The sequence below is a fragment of the Schistocerca piceifrons genome, chromosome 1 (genome assembly GCF_021461385.2).
Source record: "Schistocerca piceifrons isolate TAMUIC-IGC-003096 chromosome 1, iqSchPice1.1, whole genome shotgun sequence".
Classification (NCBI taxonomy): domain Eukaryota; kingdom Metazoa; phylum Arthropoda; class Insecta; order Orthoptera; family Acrididae; genus Schistocerca; species Schistocerca piceifrons.
Window position 1 is genome coordinate 384,265,944 of NC_060138.1, and position 16,411 is coordinate 384,282,354.

A 16,411-nucleotide genomic window follows, 5' to 3' on the forward strand; every position below is an offset into this window, starting at 1 on the left:
GAACACAATCCAATCTCGCCACTTTTAATGAATGATGATGGAATGATGAGGACAACATAAACACCCAGTCCTCGGGCAGAGAAAACCTCAACCCGGCTGGGAATCGAACCCGTGACCTCGTGATCCAGAGGTCGCAACGATAGCCACTAGAACACGAGCTGCGAGCTGCGGATAGCCTGTAGAGGGATTACGAATTACTGGACGATTTCGTTAGATTGTTTTTACCAACACGGACCATAGGTTCCTGATTTTGTCGTTGTCTTAAAGAGGAGATTTTAAAAACTGCCGTCAGACTTTACGTGTAGTTATCAGCATCATGTGCAACAAAGTAGATTTAGAATGGCAGTCCCATACTTGCTAAGCACTGTCATGTATTTCCAGTGTAACGTTACTGTGGTGTTTTTCTCCTCAGTTACTGCAACTCAGTTGAATGTAGAGGAATGCGAAGTTCATCCTTAAAGGACCACCACGGGAAGGTATCATTGTATCTGTATTCAGCTATCCATTTATATATTCCCAGATATACCAACGCCAGTGTGGTAGGGCCCCATTTGGTGAATGACGAATCCTTGTTACCCTTCTTCCACTGTGAGTTTTGGCCTTAACCAAGTAACTTCCCAGAAATACTTAGTTTGGAAATGAAGCGTAATACTCGTATGTTTACGTTTGATCTGTCAAGTTGGAATTCAACAGCGCAAATTTTCTTGCTACTCTCTACCTGGACTTTCCTAGATAAACCAAATATTTCTTTCTACATTTATAGCGAAGTCTTCCTCTGTAGCTGAGTGGTCAGCGTGGCTGACTCTGTCAAGCGGGGTTCGAGTCCCAGCACTGCCAGGATTTTTCTTTGGTAGGAAGACTATTGCTAGGTGCACTCAAGGCCAACAGGGGAGCTACTCGACCGATTAGTAGCGGTTCGAAGGTAAAGAAACTGAGAACGACCGAGAGAGCGGTGTGCTGACCACGTGCCTCTCCATACCACATCCAATGACGCCATTGATACTGTAGAGGGTGACACCTGGGTAGGTCGGGTACGATTTGCCCTACTAGGGTCACAACAAAGAACTTTATCTTACCTACTTTTCATAAACTATAATCCTGCCCGATAATATTCGTAACTTCACTCCAAAACGCCTGCCGTTTCACGGACTGTAAATGTTCTAATGGGTTGTGATACAGGAAGCTGACTCTTAGTGCGTCTACACAGGAAGGCCCAGAGGTACAGGGCAAAGTGTCACGACAGACGACGACACTGCAGGCGCGTTTCGGGAAGCCATTGTAGGTGCCTGTCCAAGCGGTAGGTTCCAACAATTATTGTTGGGCTGTCCGTCGCTGATAATGGACAATGGACGAACCTGAGGACAAGATTATTTACGACCCAAAAGGACTCGAAGGTTTGCCGAGCTCGAGAGATAACCGGGAAACTAAAAGCTTCTTAGAAATAGAATGCTTTTAGAAAATTTGTAGCCATTATATATTTATTTGGCATAAAAAAAGGTGTTTCGTTGCTAAAAAATAATTTTATTCTTGATTCACACTCTCTGAGCTTGCCAGTAGATGTAATTAACGCCCGGAAGGAATGTTGCAGAGTGCGAGGTGTGGTAGAGACGGAGTGATACGCCTATTATGGATCACTTTGCTGCTAGATCTGATGTGACTACTTTCCTTCGAAAAGTCAATCAGGCCTTCTGGTACAAGCGTAAACGATAACTATCAGAGTCACTGCTGGTAGATGTAGAGTCCAGTTAGCTGCCTTATTCAAGCAAACACAACAGCTGCCGTCAAATATGGTGCCATCACGTCACTGGAAATTAAATTCACTGCGATGTTCCCTTAATAATTGGTCTGATAATGTTTCGTTCGTCTCAAAGTGATGATTAACTGGAAGGAAAACGACACTGAGATTTCCATTTAAATGATGGCTACGTTATTTTTTTATATTTTAAAAGTTAGTACGTGATGAGAAGGAGCCACTTGTTTCAGAATACGTTTTATGAAGTCCCACTGCAGTCTGGTCTGCTGATGACAAATTTCAAGATAAATTTTGTGGAAATAAAAGCAAATATACTATGTAAGCTAAGCGTCGTATTTGATACTGATTGGAAATGTGGCACAAAAGTGGAATTATGGAATTATCGTTGTCCACGAATCCAATTAGTATAAATTAACTACTGAGGCTCTATGGTATAATAGACGAATCACTACCTAAAATGTCTGCAGGATGCTGCACTTCACGACTTCCTCACTAGACTCTCCAAATTGATTTCTCTAAGCCTCATTAGAAACTTTGAGGTACTGTATCCACTGTACACTTACTTATTTTTCATGTACACTTTTTATTAATGACAAATGCTCATGCTGCTTTCGGATTGTCATCGACTTTAAGCTGGCGGCTAAATCTGTCAGAAGCTTCAACAATTTAGTCTTTCGTACATGTTTACCTACGTATGTCTGCAAGCGAACACAAATGTTGAATTTGAAAGTTGGCTACTTTGAGATGACGGTGTGATCATGCTTGTATTTACTGGTCTATAACAGTGTATCAGTTTGCCCTAGTGCAGTTATATGTGAACATTTTGGCATCTGATTACTTCCTAGTAGTACTAAGACAGTGAAGTTGTAAACTATGTCATTGAAAGTACATGATGAGACAAAACGCGAAGACCAGTTTATAACTGCATGTTAGCTCACGAAACAGCAGTGGCGTGGATTCGATAAGTTCTTGGTAGGTTTCTGGACATATATGGCACCAGATGGCTATGTACAGATCACACAATTTCCGTAAAATATGGACCGATGGATTGCGGGTGCGGAGCTAGCTCCAGATAGGGTCGCAGAAGTGTACCACTGGTTTCAGATCAGGGGTTTCTGAGCCATTTTTGACTTAAATCTAGGACGGTGGCCACACTGCACTTAAACGAAATTGAATACATTATGTCACAGGCCATGCCTCGCTTATCACTTATTTGTGGCTTTTTTGCTTTTTTATTGCATTTGACATAAGTCTACGTTTTGTACTCTAAATCATACGTGTTTTGAGACATAGTACAATTTTATATTGGTACAAAGTTCGAATTTTCATTCGCTGTCAGAGGTTTTTAAGTGTACTTGCATTTTACAACAAGCAATCTGCCTGTGCTTTTACTCGAACTCTATAAGTATTTTGAGTAATAATTTTATTGATAAATATTTTAATTTCATTTGGAGATGTCACACTTACCTATCTCTGTGTGGAACCTTGTCCACCATTGACTTTTGGCACTTTTTCAGCTCATATTCGGAGCATAACAAAGTGACATTTGCGTATTACAAAGATTGGTAGTTTGATACAATGCAATACAGATATCATAAAACCATCTTATTCCTCGTAAAATGGAGTTTCATCTGTTCGTTTGTCTTTGGCTATGTTGTGGTTTCTATATATTGTACTTTGAAGCATTACTATTATATCTCAATATTACTTAAGTAATTGACTGTGGAAAGAAATGGAAAAAAACATTATGTATAATTTTAGAGTGCCTTGGAACCATAGTTCCCATTGGTAAATGCTGCAGCCTCCCTCAAAATTTCGTTTTGCATAACGGTCACCAGGCCTATTTCAACTGTAATAAAAAGCATTATTAGCCAGTCAGTGTCATTGACCATATTTCTCTAGTGTAGAACACGACGCATGGTCTTCTTCCGCCTTAAGCTGGTGCTTAGTGAAGTGATGTATTACTGGAAAAGTTGTAAAAATTTCAGATGGTCATAGATCGATCTGTGAACCATGAGTAATGTAGTCTCAAGTAAACCTACGATGTAAATGCCAGTTCTAAACATTTCATTAAAAGTATCATTTTTAGCGCCATTTCTTACGCTAAGTTTGAAAATGTGATGTCACTGTGTGGCATACGTGTGAAACATAACCGCTTATATATCCCATATCGAAAGGTGATTAAAAGAAGCTAAATTAGCAAGTCGATAACTTCGATTATACTTTTCTAGTGTACAACTCGATGCATTAACTTCCCACCCTTACAATGGTGCTTGTTAGGTTTTATTTTCGGCGTACTCTCATTTAGGCGTTGGATGAAATATCAACTGCCTGCTTCGCACTTTCCATTTGTTTCGAACAATTAAAGAATAATTGAGATGTGGAGTTACTGTGGCAATTAATTTCAGAGCTCATATTCATGCTTTAGGCGTCAAGTGTAATTTATCCGTTAAATGCATTCTTCCTGTAGCTTACAATAATCCAGAACTGCCTACTTGTCTTTGTCAGCTACCTCTGCTTGTATGCTTATCATAGTATTTTAAGCAACATGGATTGTGTTCAGTTATAGGCTTGGAGAGGTGCCTTTTTGTACGTAGCATCATTAAAGGCAAAAAATAAAATGTTATCAGCCTTCTCAGCAATTTTTTTGTCACAAGTGTTTTGTAACAACAATGACATGGAGGCACTTAATCTGAGAATCAATAGTCATCTTTTAGACATTAGTTTTGATACCTATGTGTGTGTATGGAAATAACATTGCGACACTTGACACAAACATTGCATTTTTGTGTTTCTGAGGTACTTTTGCGTGTGTTTTAAATGTGGAAGTAACATTATGACAATTGACAAGCATCATATGTTTTATAGCCCAATTTACGTGTGCAAATATTTAACCTGAGGGTCCCTTGTGCCTTACAGCAAGTGTGGTCCAGAGGTCCAACTATGAATGCTCAGAAGTGATTCTTAACCTGTACATTCGTAGGATAAAAATGTGTGTGTGTGTGTGTGTGTGTGTGTGTGTGTGTGTTTGTGTTTCTGTTGCTGACTGTGAAGCTCACACATACATGGAAATACTGCAGGTTTCACTCTTCTCGTAACTTTGTTGATAAATAATTTTAAACATGATCTAAAAGTTTCGTATCATTGGGATTCTTTTGAACATGGCAAAGACGGTTACTCTAAGGCTACACTGTGTTTCCTTTTAATACCCAGAAAATTACTGGGAAGTGATGGGTTTCGTTTTAATGTCTGGTGCTTTCAACCTCTGCCGACTTTGCAAGAAAAGATATGATGTCATTGACAAAGGGACGAAGCTTGTGACTTCATGTTTTCAAAGTAGTTTGGTAGCGCTAAGTGGTCGCCATCTTGGATTTAAGTACAGACTGGGGCAGAAGACGTATAGACATACTTCTCACTATCATGCACCACCGTCTATTGTAACAGAGCCCTGATTCTGTGACACGGACACGGGGAAGGCATAAAAGTAGGAAGGAACGTAGATGGTGCGTATTAATAATGTTCACATAGTACACAGTTGCCATGGTGTCTTTGACTACTACCACAAGTCCATGGAATTTCCAGTGGATATCTCCCATAGCATAATACTACTCCTGCTGGCTGAAAGCCGGACGATGACATATCTGAATAGGACAGTCGACATAGTGTAACAAGATATTTGATCTCTCCGATCAGATGACACGTTTCCATTGAGAAATTGTATAATCTCGATTAAACTGTGTGTACTACAATCGTAACGGACGACTTCGTTGAGCCAACATGTGGTGTCATCTGCTGCATAGCTCCATTTTCAACGATGTGCGCTAAACTGTGTGCTACAAAATTAGCATGCATCAGCACAGTACTCCATCCTAGATCCACCACCGACGGCCACCTATCCTGCTGGAGTGGGTAACCTTCCGACCTCCTCGTTTTGTGTTGAGGTGTCGACGTCCAACACCTTGTCGACTACTCATGATTTCACAGTCCTTCAACCACGTTCCATAGCGACGCAAGACAATAGCATGCTAACAGCCGACAAGTTGCGCGGGCCATAAAATCGGCCCTTTGTCATACTCAGATATACAAGTGGATTTCCCCAACTACGAGTCGTTCCGTCGCTAGAGTGATTCCCCATTCGTCTCTGGTCGGTTTATATACATTAACGAACCAAAACGTTATGATTCCTGACCACCGCAATGTTGAATGCCTCCAGGTAATGTTACGGGCATTTGATGCAGTAAGGATAGAACGTAAGCGTAAGAGAGACGAACGGGCAGTCATTGTAGCTAAGATATGGGCCGCAAATGCGGAGATCCACTGATATAAGCGGTTTTGACAAAGGGCAGATTGTTGTGACGCTGCGGGTGGAAACGAGAACATCTGAAACGGAAAAGCTGGTCGCCTGTTGGGGTACTACAATCATGACCACTTATAGAAAACGATTGAAGTATGGTGAAATAACGAATAGGCCCTATGGTACTGGAAGATCACCTCTCATCACAAAACGTAGGCGTCGGAGGATCCCCTGTTGTATAATCCAAAACAAGCAGCGATTTGTGACAGATCTGAAGACAGAGCCGCGTGGGGTAGCCTCGCTGTCTGAGACGTCTTGTCACGGTTCGCGCGGCTCTCCACGTCGGAGGTTCGAGTCCTCCCTCGAGCATGGTTGTGTCTGTGTCCTTAGCGTAAGTTAGTTTAAGTTAGACTAAGTAGTGTGTAGGCCTAGGGACCAATGACATCAGTAGTTTGGTCCCATAGGAACTTACCATAAATTTCTGACGACAGAGTACATTGCTGGTGCAGGCACTAGTGCGTCGGCACACACCGTCCAGAGACCATGGTCGAACGTGGAGCTCCATATCACACGACCCCTACGTGTTCCTATGTTGGCCCAAGGATATTGTCAGCTATGATTGTAGTGGACACAGCATCACGGAGTTTTCACCGTGGATCAATACAAACGTGTCGTCTACCGAGTGGATGGCATTTCTTGTTGCACCAGGTCTCTGGCTGAGTCCTTAGACGCCGTCATCCAAGGGAATGGCTGCACGAAACAGGCACCGTGCCACAGATGCAGGCCGATGAGTGCAGAATTATGCTGTAGGGTATATTGAGTTGGGCTTCCATGGGATTTGAGGATGTAATTGAAGGCATAACAGCGGTGAACTACGTGAACATTACTGCGGACCACCTACATCGCTTCATGCTTGAAGTCTGCCCTACAGCGAATACATCTTCTAGCAGGATAACTATCCGTGGTCTTAGCCAAAAAAATGTGCCTGATCTGTACCCACTGCAACCCTTCTCAGGCGGCAGATGCGTGCCATTAAACCGCCATCCCATAATTTGCGGGAATTGCTTGACCTGTGCGTCGACATTAGGTGCTACATACTTCTGGAATCTTGTCAAGGACTCCATGCCAAGCAGAATCTCTGTGGCATTGCATTTGAAAAGTGGAACAACACGCTATTAACAGGTAGTCATAACGTTTTGGCTCATCGGTGTTCTTTCCATACCACATTACGCGCCTGCAACAGCACCAAGCAGCAACCTGTCTCTTGGTGCGGCTGCTCTAGCGCCTGAAAGTAGGCAAACTCCACCTGTTGGTGTCGAATGAGCTGCCTAAATCTCGTGCGCTAGAGTAGCCTCGTGGCTGCATTGGAGTCGAAGTTTCTGACTGGTACATTTTTAATGTGCTCAAAAAGGTGTGTGGGTCACACCGAGAGCGATTCTTTAATTTTGTTGCGCATTGTAGAAGGTAAAAGCCACCTGCAGGATTCTACAGATGAATTAAATGGTGCACAGGATGTGTTCTAAATTCTAACATGTATTACCAGTGGGAAACGGCGGCAGACGTATCGTGGGACCCATTTCGTCCCTCAAAACTCCCTACACGGTAATACACGTTGTCCCACTCATACCTCCCTGATTTCAAGGACCCAGGAGAGAAAAACCACAGTAGATACGACAGTGAAAAGTGCTCCACATTGTAGAGCATCTACAAAAAATTATATTCCCGCGTCAGAAGTGCCAAGTATCGTGTCCAGAGTGCAAAATGGTCGCATGAAGTGAAAATGGTGTCTCCACAGCAGCGCGTGCAAGATGTAGTGTGGTTTTCAGAAACAAAATCGCCGATAACTGTGCAAAGAAATTATCGTCGTGTGTGTGAATGTGATACACCTGATGTGAGAGCAATTAAGGAATGGTGTAGGAAGTTTCTGGCAACAGGAAGTGTTCTGAAACATTCTGGCGGTACACATTACAGAGTTTCAGAAGAGACAGTGGAGGACATCAGACAAACGTTTCGCAGAAGCCCACGTAAGTCAATTCGTCAAGCATCTAGGCAACCTGATGTACCTCGATCAACATTCAAAAAAATGTTCAAATGTGTGTGAAATCTTATGGGACTTAACTACTGTCATCAGTCCCTAAACTTACACACTACTTAACCTAAATTATTCTAAGGATAAACACACACACCCATGCCCGAGGGAGGACTCGAACCTCCGCCGGAACCAGCCGCACAGTCCATGACTGCAGCGCCCTAGACCGCTCGGCTAATCCCACGCGGCCCGATCAACATTGCATCGTGTAATTTACCAGCGTCTTCGTATGTGTGCTTACGAAGTGCAAATTCTGCAACACCTGAAGCCGAAGGACAAACCACGCCCACAACGATTTGCTGCGGATATGCTGCAGCGTGTTGATATAGATACCAGCTTCCTGGAAAGATGTTTATTCTCAGATGAGGCAACCTTTCATCTATCAGGAAGGGTTAATAGGCATAATGTTCGGATTTGGAGTTCGCAAAATCCGCACGTTGTCATTGAGCATGTTCGTGATAGCCCTAACCTAAACGCCTGGTGCGGGCTAATGCACGACAGTATTGTTGGACCGTTCTTCTTTGCGAAACAAACAGTGAATGCGTCACTGTACCCGGACTTGTTGGAGCAGTTTGTGTACCCTTAGATACAAGATTTGCAACCCAACATCATTTTTCAACAAGATGGAGCTCCACCACATTGGTCAACGGCTGTTCGCAAGTTCCTGGATAGGAAATTTCCCAGTCGTTGGATCGGACGCGGAGGACCCATTGTCTGGCTACCACGTCCACCCGACACTACGCCGCTTGATTTGTTCATGTGGGGATTCGTGAAGTACCGCGCGTATGCAACCATAGTGAACGATACTCCTACGTTGCGACATCGTATCGCTAATGCGATTGTAACAATAACAGAGCAATTGTTACAAAGAACTTGGCAAGAAATTGAATATAGACTCGATATTCTTCCTGCAGCAAATTGTTCACATGCATAGGTGTTTTGATGATAAAGAAATAAATTCTTTGAGATGCTCTAGAGTGTGGTGCATTTTTCATTGTCGTATCTACTGTGGTTTTTTTCCTCGATCTTTGAAATCAGAGAGATTTGAGTGGGACAATCTGTACATACACCACATGTCTGAACGCCGCCTTGTTGGCATCGGAGAGCAATGTGTATTGCGCAATGCTGGATTTATGCAAAGGTCTATTAGCGGCGGGTGTATGGTTGCGGAGGCAAAATGGATGCTGAGAGACCTCGATCGGCATTTGTACTTTCGGTAGACTTGGTAAAAAGATGCATGTAATTTGAAAATCGCCATAACTGCGAAGACATTTATTCATGGAAAAATGTTTGCGGTTACCAACGGAACCTCGAAAGACGCCATTCGTGCACATCTTCGTCAGAAGCAAATTGGGGGGGGGGGGGGGTGGGGGGGTCACGAATGTATTTCTTCAGGGCTCCAAAAATATGTAAAGATCAGGGTTTTATTGAGAACGTGTAAGGGTTTCCCAAAGAAAGTTCTGCAGCATACTCGAAACAACATGCACGCAGGCTCCGGAAAAGTCATTACGACCTGCAAGGGCCTGCTGCTCCATTGACCTACTGCAGCAAGGTGTCGCAACTAACTTACTGCGGTACGCGGACACTTCGCAAAAACTGAAGTGCGTCATCAAGTCCAAACGCCCAAGAATATTGACGGACGGCATCATTCAGTGGCAGTATATGTCCGCCCACATGTTGTCAAGGTTGTTTCAGCTGCGCTGCAGAAGTTTATGTGGGAAGCTATGGCATAGCCTCCTCTAAAAAGGAGTATAGCTCAGTCGTCGATACTCAACAATGGAGAAGCGCTATCTGCGCTCTTAGAACCGCAATTATTATTATGTTTGTCCCTTTGTACAAGAAGAACGAGCTAATTGTTCACGGTCTGAAACTGATACAATTACCTGTAGTAATAATAGAATTTTGCTGAATATATATGAAATTAATAATGGTAAATGTGTTTTTGTCAGTAGTGAGTACCTATCCTGCATATGATTCAGTACGTAATAATTAAGGATATCGCATGCGTAAAGCGGAAAATCTGGGTTCGAGTCCTAGTTAGCCACAAACTTTCTTCTGTCACCACTGAATTATTTTAATGCCCTTATGGCGGCTTTCATCATTTATATTTATTGTTTTACAGGAGCAACGGGCGTACCATTAAACTGTCCAAGAACGCCTAAGTTCCGAGTCTACAACTACATACATAGTCCACAAACCACCATGTGCATGGCGGAGGGTACCTAATACCGCTGCTAGTCATTCTCATTCCAGTTCCACTCGTAAGTGGCGCTATAGAAAAGCTACTGCCAACATGCTTCCGTACGAACCCTAATTTATCTTGTCTTGGAGGTCCTTTCGCGAAATGTACGTTGGCAGCAGTAGAATCGTTCTGTAGTCAGCCGCAAATCATTTTTCTATAAATTTTCTCAATAGGATTTCGCGAAAAGAACCTCGTCATTCCTCGATGGATTCTCATTTGAGTTTACGAACGAGCTCCACAGTACTCGCTTTTGATCAAACCTACCAGTAATAAACTTCGCTCGTTCCATTTCATACTGCTACCCAACGGTGCGACTAGATACTTAACCGTTGTGACTGTGTAAACAGGTCACTGTAATACTGTATTCGAATATTACGGGATGGTTTTTCCTACTCATCTATACTGACTTACGTTTCTTTATATTTGCAGCAAGTCAAATAGATATTCCGTCTGATTCAGTCTGTATCCTCCTACAGTCACTCAATGACAACACTTTCCCGTACGCTTAAGTGTCCTCATCAAACAATTCCAGACTGCTGCTTACTCTATCCGCCAGATCATTTATATGTGTAGGGAATAAGAGTGGTACTGTCAGTACCTCTGTGTTTCCTCCTTCACGCTGAACATTTAAACACAGCGGTTCTCCCAACATGGGAATAGGACCGTTGAAAGGGACGGGATTTGTAGGCTAAGATAGCGTAAAGGTAAAGCGACACCTGGCGAGGTTAGACTCCTGGTCGGGGCACAAAATTTCAATTGTCGCTTCAGATCCTAATTATTTGTGATCAGCAACTGTTGTTATGACAGTCTTTGATGTCGAGTTTTATGCACAAATTGCCAAAATCAGTTTTATGTGGGTACACCGTTCAGTTTGTTGGTATGCCTAGAATGGTCATTCCAACCTTAGACCGTGCATGCACTGCCACTGCGTTTTCAGCAGGAGAAATTGGCCGCCAGACTGGTGTTCAGTATTGAAATGTTATTTGTAACTTCAACCACTATAGCGAGATACAAAGCTTTGAAAAGCATTTTAGTGGCCACCCACGATCAAGAATACAAGAATGCAACAGAACAGTGCGTTACCTTTGAGTAGGCAACTGGATGGACTGTGTTGACATAACGGTCCCCACACAAAAAACGTTATAACGCACACCCTCCGCCCCCCCCCCCCCCTCTCCAGCAACGTGGTGTGTCAAGGAGGCAATGAAACATCTGAAACCTGAAATGGAAGAAGGGTCAATTCCGTTGTGCTCTGCATCAGCAATCCTACGGAGTTTGTCTGATTGTCGTAGAAGGGTGCGAAGACGGCCAGGTTCCAATGCGCGTGTCGTCATGCAGCGTCACGGATATAGCAGGGAAGTGGCTGAACCACGTTTTGGGACAGTGTCATGTAGGGTCAGCTCCCATCGCTATCCATGGTAGTTGAGAGCTGTACCGTTTTGAGACGGGATCCTGCAGCCTGGTATAGAACCCAACATTCAACGCTTCCGCGACGTGTTGTCTTTCTAAACGAGTACACCGTGCCCACCTCGTGAAACGTTCTTCAAAAAAATAAAGAGGCAGGACTCATCAGCTGACTAGCACGAAGGAGTGACATCGTTACCACACACATTCGAATGGCCTTCTATTTGAGAATATTTATTATATACAGGGTGTTACGAAATGGTACGGCCGAACTTTCAGGAAATATTCCTCACACACAAATAAAGAAAAGATGTTATGTGGACATGTGTCCGGAAACGCTTAATTTCCATGTTAGAGCTCATTTTAGTTTCGTCAGTATGTACTGTACTTCCTCGATTCACCGTCAGTTGGCCGAATTGAAGGAAGGTAATGCTGACTTCGGTGCTTGTGTTGACATGCGACTCATTGCTCTACAGAACTAGCATCAAGCACATCAGTACGTAGCATCAAAAGGTTAGTGTTCATCACAAACGTGGTTTTGCAGTCAGTGCAATGTTTACAAATGCGGAGTTGGCAGATGCCCATTTGATGTATGGATTAGCACGGGGCAATAGCAGTGGTGCGGTACGTTTGTATCGACACATGTCAACATAACATATTTTCTTTCTTTGTGTCTGAGGAATGTTTCCTGAAAGTTTGGCCGTACCTTTTTGTAACACCCTCTATATATATATATATATGATGCTTGTTATTATCATACCATTTAAGTATCTTTATTGCATTAAGCCAAAATCATAAAATATAAATGCTCATTTTCTGTGTTATGGATAGAATTGGAAATCATTTCTTATGAAAAAAGTAATAAAAGATTGCACTAATACTGTTGAGTAATCGCCAGAAAACGAAATGGTACTTTTGCCAATGTTCTGTCATTCGCAAAAAGAAAGAACTGTCAGTACGGTGTTTCATCCTGTTTGTTACCGTTTTAGGTGGCCAATTCTATAAACGGCAACTGTCATATTAATTTTAGGCATTTCGGGAAAATTACGTTAACGGCACTTCTTCATATGTAATACTAATACAACACGTCGGTCAGCTGGTAGAAGCAATTCTTGGCCTCAACTATAACTCAAAAAACTGTAACTATTGACTCCATAGAGCATTGTACGTGATGGCAACTAGTCAGCGGTTTGCCCTCTGTCACGGCTGAGATAAGGGTGTGCGTGATCTAAAAGTACACTATATGATCAGAACCAACGAACACCTATTAGTGGACATTAATATAGGGTGTGTCCACGGTTTGCGTGTATGACGTCCTGAACTGTGCTTGGGACAGTTTGAATGCTGTACTAGGGACATTTTGAATGAGGTGTCTGAATGTCTGTTGAGACACGGCAGCCAATTCTTCTTCAAGGGGCAAAATCAGAGGAGGTTAGTGATATTGGATGCTGGAGTCTGGAGCGAAGTCGACATTGTAACTCATCGCGAAAGTGTTCTATTGGCCGGCCGCGGTGGTCTCGCGGTTCTAGGCGCGCAGTCCGGAACCGCGCGACTGCTACGGTCGCAGGTTCGAATCCTGCCTCGGGCATGGATGTGTGTGATGTCCTTAGGTTAGTTAGGTTTAAGTAGTTCTAAGTTCTAGGGGACTGATGACCACAGCTGTTAAGTCCCATAGTGCTCAGAGCCATTTTTTGTTCTATTGGTTTCAAGTCGGGCCTAGAGGCTTTAGGGAAAGTTATTGTCCGCAAACCATTGCCTCGCAGATGCAACTGTATGACAACGTACGTGTTCATGCTGATATAAACAGTCTCCGTCCGAACGGGTCTTGGAAGGCCCATCGGTACCGACCGACCGTCGTGTCACCCTCAGATTAAGGCGTCACTGGATGCGGATGTAGAGGGCATGTGGTCAGCACACCACTCTCGCGCTAGTTGTCAGCTTTCGTGACCAGAGCCGCTGCTCCTCCGTCAAGAAGCTCCTCAATTGCCCTCACAAGGACTGGCTCCGCTCCGCTTGCCTACAACTATCGGCAGACCGGAGCGGTCACCCATTGAAGTGTTAGCCAAGCCCGACATCGCTTAACTTTGGTGAGCTGACACGAACTGGTGTTACAACTGTGGCAAGGCTGTTGGCTGACACAATCAATCAGTGGTTTCCAAATGATCCTCTACTGTACATAGTACACAATTCTGTAAGATGCGTTCACATCCTCCCGCAATTAGCATTTTCTTATGTACAATAAGGGAACCACATCTAATCACAAAAACAATCCTATTTCGGTCACCCTGTGGCCATCTTCAGTGCTAAAAATCATGTGAAGGACCACTTACAGTAAGGTAATGTCCATGCCTTATTATATGTAAGCTTGGATAAATTTTCTCCTTACATGTGTGAATGCTCCATCTATCCGACGAAGGAAGAAGCATGGATTGTTGCAGGAGATTGAAATGTTTTGGAATCAGGCGTCGTGTCGTGTAACACTGCTTAATGTATAGTTGGCCACGAGAAGCTCCAGTTTTGAGAATGGTTTGAAAATCATTGGGATTCTGGTTGTGTACACCGATCCCAAGGGACGCACTGATCTGACAGTCAAGATCTATTTACGATTTCACTCCTCCCAGATGGCATTTGACCATAATTTTTCAGGAGACAAATGTAATGCATTTCCCATATTATTACATGATATAGTTGACAGTTTATAAGGTTTGACACCAGACTGTGTAAATTATAATGTATTTGTCTACGAAACTTACAAGGGTGGACATTTTAAAGCAGAAAGATTCGACGTACTGCTGACAGTAGGATGACTTGTAGCACCGTCCATGTCTGTTCCAATGCCTTTAACTGTACTTAGTATGTTGCAGGATTTTAAAACAAATTTTATTGACTTTGGTATTTGAAGTTACGTTGAGTTGTAAAATGTACAGCAGTAGCTGACGCCACTGTTCAGTCCACACAGTTACCATCTTGTACAACTATAGAATATTGGTCACTGGGTTTAGTTACAGCGATCTTTTTTATTTTATGTACAAAAGTTTTAGAAAACATAAAATAATAAATAAAATGATAAAACTTACGAACTGTAAACTACAGTTAATACATTTGTCAATGTATCACGCATGTAAATAGGGCGCTGTAGTTTATTATGACGTACACAGAAACCAAATGTGTTGTATTGTAATTGTAAGTATGGGCTTAGTGTGCACTCAGCCTCTGACATGACCAGTTATTACTAAGTTCATATAAAAGTGTTTTTAATGTGTTAACTTACATTTACTGATATGTATTTTATGACTGACGTAGATATAAAGCTTATGCATCTGATCATTTAATAAGGCATGCATGTCACCTTACTGTAAGTGATACATCAAATGTTTTGTTATGGCTATGCAGTGACCGAATCCTAGACAACATTTGCGACTGACAGCTGTACCCTTTGCTGTTTGCTGGCGAACGCTGTAGAGGGCCGCATTGCGACGGAAGTGGCCAATAGAGATGTTCGGAAGTACTGGTAAGTGTAGAGTTGACTGTGCTAGAGTTGACTCTGCCACTAATGGTTTTCGTAGCTTCGTTCACATGAACATCAGCTTTACTCACATGAGTGCTGTGGAACCAAAGCGGTGTGCATTGTTCTGCTGTAGAGTATATTCTGCCGCGAACTGATGTATTTGCTCCCCATGTAGTACCAGAGTTTCTTCACAAGCTTCACTGGTGTTTGTAGCTTTCTCAGCTGTGTTGGAAAGGTGTTAATGGGATGTCAGCTTTCTGTCCGATGTGACAGGTATTTTGGCTTAACCTTCCTCACTGTTGGCAGTACACATGACGACAAGAATGTTCTCCAGGCTTTCTCCAAACCCAAACACTTTCATGGGATTGGCACAGGGTACAGCGCAATTCATTATATCTACGTCAGTCATAAAATAATACCAGTAAACGTAAGTTAACACATTAAAATTGCTACATCACAAAAATGACGTGCTACAGGAGCGAAATTAAACCGACGGGAAGAAGATGCTGTGATATGCAAATGACTAGCTTTCCAGAGCATTCACACAACGTTGGCGCCTGTGGCGACACCTACAACGTGCTGACATGAGGAGAGTTTCCAACGGATTTCTCATACACAAACAGCAGTTGACCGGCGTTGCCTGGTGAAACGTTGTTGTGATGCCTCGTGTAAGGAGGAGAAATGCGTACCATCACGTTTCCGACATTGATAAAGGTCGGGCTGTAGCCTATCGCGATTGCGGTTTATCGTATCGCGACATTGCTGCTCGCGTTGGTCGAGATCCAATGACTGTTAACAGAATATGGAATCGGTGCGTCAAGGAGGGTAATACGGAGCGCCGTGCTGGATCCCAACTGCCTCGTATCACTATCAGTCGAAATGACAGGGATCTTATCTGCATGGCTGTAACGGATCGTGCAGCCACGTCTGGATCCCTGAGTTAACAGATGGGGACGTTTGCAAGACAACAACCATCTGGACGAACAGATCGACAACGTTTCCAGCAGCATGGACTATCAGCTCGGAGACCATGGCTGCGGTTACCCTTGACGCTGCATCACAGACAGGAGCGCCTGTGATGGTGTATTCAACGACGAACTTGGGTGCACGAATGTCAAAAC